Source organism: Clinocottus analis, unplaced genomic scaffold (assembly GCF_023055335.1).
Source record: "Clinocottus analis isolate CAN_PGR_092001 unplaced genomic scaffold, fCliAna1.0.p SCAF_21, whole genome shotgun sequence".
Lineage (NCBI taxonomy): Eukaryota > Metazoa > Chordata > Actinopteri > Perciformes > Cottidae > Clinocottus > Clinocottus analis.
The window spans coordinates 14291645-14299144 of NW_027175943.1; the positions used below are offsets into that span (position 1 = coordinate 14291645).

The window sequence follows — 7500 nt, forward strand, 5'->3', positions numbered from 1 at the left end:
GTGTGTGTGTGTGTGTGTGTGTGTGTGTGTGTGTGTGTGTGTGCGTGTTCAAGCAGACAGATGACATACATAATTTACTTCATGCTTCTCTTTTAAACTGTTGCACAGCGTGTCCGGCGTCCAGTGGTGGCTGCAGAGTGTGTTCTACAAAGCATGCAGCTGATGGAGGTGATTGACAGCGTCACCTTTTCTCTGACGACAGTACAGACGACATGCTCGCTTCATACTGGCTTCTGACCATGTGGAGGAATCTCTCTGAGCTGTCTCCAGAAGAGCATGTAGAGGTCTGTGTCTCCACCCAGACCGTCCCAGTAGCTTCACAGCTTTACAGGAACTGAACTGTTCCTCATCGCTGTCTGCGTTTCCACAGCAGCATAAAGACCTGAGAGCTGGAGGCTGCAGGTCGTCTCCCTTCAGGTGCTCACCTGTTGCACCTGAAACACACATGAACCTCAGGGTCTGTCTCAATGCAACAGCAAGAACTGCTGCACAGCATCCACTGATGCATCTATCTACTGATGCATCTATTGTATCTACTGATGCATCTATTGTATCTACTGATGCATCTATTGTATCTACTGATGCATCTATCTACTGATGCATCTATTGTATCTACTGATGCATCTATCTACTGATGCATCTATTGTATCTACTGATGCATCTATTGTATCTACTGATGCATCTATCTACTGATGCATCTATTGTATCTACTGATGCATCTATCCACTGATGCATCTATCTACTGATGCATCTATTGTATCTACTGATGCATCTATTGTATCTACTGATGCATCTATCTACTGATGCATCTATTGTATCTACTGATGCATCTATCTACTGATGCATCTATCTACTGATGCATCTATCTCCTGATGCATCTATCTCCTGATGCATCTATCTACTGATGCATCTATTGTATCTACTGATGCATCTATCTACTGATGCATCTATTGTATCTACTGATGCATCTATTGTATCTACTGATGCATCTATTGTATCTACTGATGCATCTATTCTATCTACTGATGCATCTATTGTATCTACTGATGCATCTATTGTATCTACTGATGCATCTATTCTATCTACTGATGCATCTATTCTATCTACTGATGCATCTTTCTATATAAATCTATATATATATATATATATATATATATATAAATATATATATATATATATATATATATATATATGATGGATATATATATGGAATATGGATATATCTATATATAGATATAGATATATATAGTTATATATATATCTATGTATATGTAAGTATATGTTGTGTATTTGTGTTCAAAAACAATCTAAAAATAACTTTGTGTCCGTCTCTTCCAGCGTCGTCTTGTCCGTTAGCTCTCTATCTCTTCTTCGCCTAAATTGGTCCTCAATCAATATTCAGGTACTTCCTTGTTTTATGAATGAAGCGGTCCAATGAGTGGAAGCATCGGCGCTGAGTGTGTGTGTGTGTGTGTGTGTGTGTGTGTGTGTGTGTGTGTGCGTGTGTGTGTCCTGGTCCCTGCAGTGTAAATGCGTTGAGTTCTCTTCACGGTTAATCAGACGACATCATGAAGGCTCGTGTCTGCAGGAGCATCCTGGTCCACGCGTCCGTTAAGATCCTGACGCCATCAAACCTCCAAACAGGCGCAGTGTTCATCAGGCTGAACCCTCTGCACGCAGCATGAGAGCTGACAGGAATGAAACGCGTCCCTCATCCCATTAAAAGCCATTAGCGGCAGCTAAAGGATGCTACTGAGCCTCAAGACCTTCAGGCAGGAAGCTCCGAGCTGAGGGACTTCCTGTAGCCCTCCTTCAGCGCCTCCATACACATGTGCAGTTGGCGTTCAGAGTCTTCCTCATGAGCTCATCACCTTGAATCTGTTCAAAGACCAGCAGCTGTGTTTTGCAGCAGGTTGACAGTAATTATAATAATTATGTTCTAGAAATGATGACTTGGCGTTACGTGCAGCTCTTTCACGTGAGAAGACACAGGTTTGTTGTTGATATATATATATGAACTGTGTGGAGAGTGAGCGCTCAGCTCTCTCACTCTTCCCATCCCCCTCCTCTTCCTCTCCTCCTCCGGCGCTCTCAAGCCGCCTCCCCCTGCTCTCTGCACAGTAGCACAGTGCATCTGTGTCATGTCACTGGGTTCTGTCGTCCCGGAGTAACCCCCCACCCTCCCACACCAGTGCAATGTCTCTCTCTCGCTCTCTCTCTCTCTCTCTCTCTCTCTCTCTGTGTCCTTGTGTGGCTCACACTGTCATCCTCGATCTCTTCATCTTCCCTCCTCCTCGCTCCAGTCTCCTCTCCCTCTCTTGCCTGTCCATGTCTTTCTCTCTTCCTCTCTGCTCGTTGTGTGTCTCTCTCCCTCCATCATGCAACACAAACACACATCATGTCCTCCTCGCTGTCCCTCTCCTCTCTCCCATCATGCAACACAAACATAAACCTGTCTTGGTGCATACATTAATAGATCCGAGCGCCTTAGCTGGCTGCTGCATGCATAATCTATCTGCTCATACACAACGTGAACCGTGTGTGCGTGTGTGTGTGCGTGTGTGTGTGTTTGAGGCCTTAGGCTCCTCCCTCCAGAGAGAGAGACCGACAGGTGTGGGCCAGATTGAGTTCCGCCTCATTTCCTCTGCCCTTTGCAGCTGGTCAAGGACACACACACACACACACACACACACACACACACACACACACACAGGCATGTCTTGGACACATGGTTATGCACTCATGCACACACACACACACATCTCAAATACAGACACAATGCAAGATGTAAAAAGATCAAATGCAGCATAGTACAAATGTGTGTGTGTGCATCTGGTGTGTGTGCGTCTGGTATGTGTGTGTGTGTGTGTGTAAGAAGGCTGCCTGCACTTGACTTCCAAGGGAAGAGGATTACAGGAATGATTACAACCTGATTGGCAGAGTATTTCCATGGCGACGCTGAAAGATTTGCAAATGGTGTAAATCCCTCCCACTGCATGTCATATTCATACTGTATCCAACACACACACACAGACACACACACACACGCGCGCGCACACACACACCAGCAGAGTGATATTGCAGTGCTAGAGGTCTTCCCTCCATCAGAGGATCGATCAGTCCAGACACAATATTACAAGACTACTCAGATGAATAAAACATCCCCACTGAGATGTCCAATATAATCCCATGTGGATAGAATGAAACAGCAGATTATGCTGAAGCTCGCTGAGATTATTTAACTTCACCTGTCCCTCGTATGAAGTTGTGGTGAGAAAGAGGAAGTGAAACGTTTCTCCTCCTCAACATGAAATGGATTTCTGCTGAGCTTCTCTCAGACATATATACATATATATATAAACACACACACACACACAGCGTTAGTATACACATGTATTGAGGTCTGTTGTGTGTGTGTGCGTGTGTGTGTGTGTGTGTGTGTGTGCGTGTCTGTCTGCCTGGCGCCTACCCAGTGCAGGAAGTGTGTGGTCACAGAGTCTGGAGGGCAGCCAGAAAGCCTCCTCCCCTTTAAATGCCCACAGAGGAGGAGGAGGAGGAGGAGGAGGAGGAGGAGGAGGAGGAAGAGGCTTTGTATACATTATGGGGAGTATGCCTACTCGCTGGTAAAGGTGATTGAGTGCTTGTCATATTGCGCGTGTGTGTGTGTGTGTGTGTGTGTGTGTGTGTGTGTGTGTGTGTGTGTGTGTGTGTGTGTGTGTGTGTGTGTGTGTGTGGTCCTGTTAACAGCACCATGTGGGGCTCACGTGTGCTGCAGCAGATAAAGAATTCTTTGTGAGCAGATGCAGAAGATGCAGCTGAAACTACACACACACACACACCTATACAAACACACTCTCCTGCTCTTTCCCATGCTGCTCCTCAGCTCACGTTCACTCTCAACAGGTTGTTGTTGAACTCACCTGGTGAGGTTAAACTAGAAGGTGTGATTGTTGTGTGTCCATGAGGTGTGAACTCACCACAGTGTGACTCAGGCTCTGCTATGTGACGGTTAAATGGCATTGTGCAACTGGATAGCACAGTTTAGCACCTCAGCACTGGTATGTGGGCTTGGCGGGGCTTGTATGATCACTATCCAACTTTGTCACACACACACACACACACACACACACACACACACACACACACACACACACACACACACACACACTGGGCCAGAGACAGTATGTTTGCGGCTACTGCCTGCAGCCTTAAACACACCTTCCTCATGAACTGTAATTCCCTCTTTCATATTACACACACACACACACACACACACACACACGCACACACGCGGTGAGGAGCGTGCTGTTGTTATGACTGATTATCAGAGTCACCGCACTGATCACCCTCAACAAAACAATCACTTTCCTTTCTTCTTTTTCCAATCTGACGTTCTTCTTCACTAAGCTGCAGGACACATTTCTCAGACTGCGTGTGTGTGTGTGTGTGTGTGTGTGTGTGTGTGTGTGTGTGTGTGTGTGTGTGTGTGTGTGTGTGTGTTTCGGCTGCCTGCTCCTCTTCGTTCTGTTGTTGTTGTTGAGCGACCACCAGCGTGTCGGTACAGAGCGTCACGAGCAGCAGCGTCACGTTGTGTTACGTTTGTCTGCCATTAAAAGAGGACAAAGAAACAAACTTGCTAATGGCACGAGAGGAAGACACTCCAGTGGGTGTGTGTGTCTGTGTGTGTGTGTGTGTGTGTGTCTGCGTGTGTGAAAGAAATGACAGTGAGGGCAAAATACATGACATTTGTTAAAAGGGTTATGTTCATTATATTCATTTGCACACGCTTGCCCAAACATCTTCCACACAAACTCTCTCTCTCTCTCACACACACACACACACACACACACACACACACACACACACACACACACACTGTTCCAGCCAGAGCTGGGCTGCTTTCATTAGCGTCTGTCTAGACACGATTTATTACCAACTGTTCCTTCTTGTCTCTGTCTCTCTGTCTTCCTATTTGGCTGCTTGTAGGCTCACTGCTGCTGAGTTTTGGGCTGTGTGTGTGTGTGTGTCTGTGTGTGTGCGTGCGTGTGTGTGTGTGTGTAGTTGGTGAGTCTGTCTGTCACCCTCCTCCTCTTTGAGTGGGTGTCATTTTCCTGCGTTTCCCCAAAGAGGAAGTCTGTGTCTGTCTCGTCTATCCATTCGTCTATCGTGTGTGTGTCTGTGTGTGTGGGAGTCGCAGTGTGTGTCTGTGTCTGTGTGTGTGTGTGGGAGTCGCAGTGTGTGTGTGACGGTTTGTGGTTTGGACCATGACCTTCCACTGAAGCCGCGTGGCAGAAGTTCACCGAGCCAAGCAGCCACGCTCCTCCTGCCTCTCCTCCTGTGTGTGTGTGTGTGTGTGTGTGTGTGTGTGTGTGCGTGCGCGGGTGTGAAGCTCGCTGTCCTAACTTGAAGAGACCTTCTGAATCACTGGTGACTAAAGGCTCGAGCAGCCCGAGCATGGTTACTCTGCTCACGCCATGCAGGCACACACACGCTGAGGTGTGTGTGCCTGTGTGTTGTTGAGGTGTGTGTGTCTGTGTATTGTTGAGGTGTGTGGTGTGTGTGTGTGTGTGTGTTGTTCTGCCATCAGTCTAATGCCTTTAGCTGATTTCTCCTGTACGCTAGGTCAGTGTTTGCATCAGTTACATTTCTATATTTGTTGAGCGCGTGGTCAAAGGTGTGTGTGTGTGTGTGTGTGTGTGTGTGTGTGTGTGTGTGTGTGTGTGTGTGTGTGTGTGTGTGTGTGTGTGTGTGTGTGTGTGTGTGTGTGTGTGTGCGTGCATTTGTCCGGTACGTGTGTGTGTGTGTGTTTCGGGTATGGAACACAGGTGTGTGTTATGTACTGTGGTGGAGCCTTCAGGTCTGTTGTCCCTGAGACAATAGCACGTTTGACGGTTAAGTGTTTTCTCAGAAGTGTTTGCTCATGACCTGGAGGAGTGTGTGTTTCCTCAAGGTGTTCCTTTTCCATCAGTGCACCTCATTCTGTAGGATTGTATCACTCATACACCATGCGTGTGTGTATGAGTACCTCATCATGTACCTGTACCTCTGATGTCACACTTCTCTCTCGCCCCTTGGTCCCTGTCTTTTGTTCAGGTGTGCAGAGATGCGTTTAGTAACACTGAACGGCTTGTCAGTGACTCTGATTGGACTGAACATGCGCCAGCGTTTCTTTCTGATCGTCTTCAGCCACAGACGTCTTGTCTGTTTGACCGCAGGCTGGTCGACATCATGAACGTCAGCTTCCACCACTTTGCACAACTCAGACAGTTGAGTCTCTCCCTCATCTGTCTCTGTCAAACCTGTTCTCACTCTCTCCTTATCTCGCTCAACCTACCTTGGTTGTTCCTCCTTTTTCATCTTTTGTGCAGCTCAAGGCCTTCACTCCCTCCTCCTCTTCCTCCTCCTCCTCCTCCTCTTCAGAGGGAGCTGCTCCCACAGGTTAACCTTTACAGAGAAGAGATAAACACACTTTCTATATCTCTCTATGTGTTGGTTGCTCAGTCATTCATTGTCTCTCATGTTCTGCATCCAGCTCTGTCTTTTTATTTACAAGTATTGTTTAAAGTTGAATTTCATTACCTTTTGCTAGACTCATATTTCCCTCTTGCCTCACCTCCCTTAGCGTCTCAATGTCTCGCTCTCTCTTTAACTACCTCTTTATCTCTCAACCCTCCCCCTCTTCCACTGGCCACAGTCCTGATATCGATCAAGGTCAAATATTTATGCCGAAGCCGGTGACGTTCAAGTCAGAAGAAATACGGTGTGCAACAAATCAGCCTCCAACAAAAACACTCGCTTTCTCTGGCATGCTTCTGTTAAGGTGGACCTGCTCACCCACATTCCTCCTCTCCCCCCCCCACACACACACAACCAGTCCACCTTCACAGTGTGGCCAGCTGTGGCCCTCTAGGGGGCATGACCTTTGACCTCGAGTTCAAAGGTTTGAGGCCTTAACCAGCAGGCTGCGAGATCAGGGAAGACTGAGCCAGTTATATTTGACTCGTATTGACACAACTGTCCCACACACACACACACGCAAACGCACACGCGCACACACACACACGCACACACACGCTGCCTTAGGCTATGTGTAATGCCTTGTTTCTGTGTATACACGCTCAAGAGAGAAACATATGGAAGCCGCCATGCGTGGGTGTGTTTGATGTTGCAACGCTGGAGGTAGAAAAGAAAGAAAGTCAAGAAGGGAAAGAAAGAAAGAAAGAGATGTGTTCAGCTTCATGAGTAGATGATTCACTTTGCTGATCCTTGCTGACACCTTCATGGACATTGACCAGCAGTACAGACGCCTCACACGGTTCTGCATATTCCTGACGAAGCAAAATGGACACCGTGTCCTTGAGCCTTCAGGTCAAAGGTCACGTAGGTGTATTACGGAGGCAAGAGGGGACGGGTTGCACGGGACGTTTGTGTTGAGGCAAAGGTCAACCAGGACATTCTGAGTATAAGAGAGCGAGGAGGTGTGTGTCCTGCTCTGTTTCT

At 47.2% G+C, this 7500-nt stretch overlaps 1 protein-coding gene across 1 annotated transcript in view; it reads left to right on the plus strand.

Annotated features, from left to right (window-relative positions):
* kdm6ba (lysine (K)-specific demethylase 6B, a) overlaps positions 1–7500 on the plus strand; it is an 84127-nt gene that overhangs the window by 46458 nt on the left and 30169 nt on the right. The gene's annotated exons all lie outside the window — the stretch shown is intronic.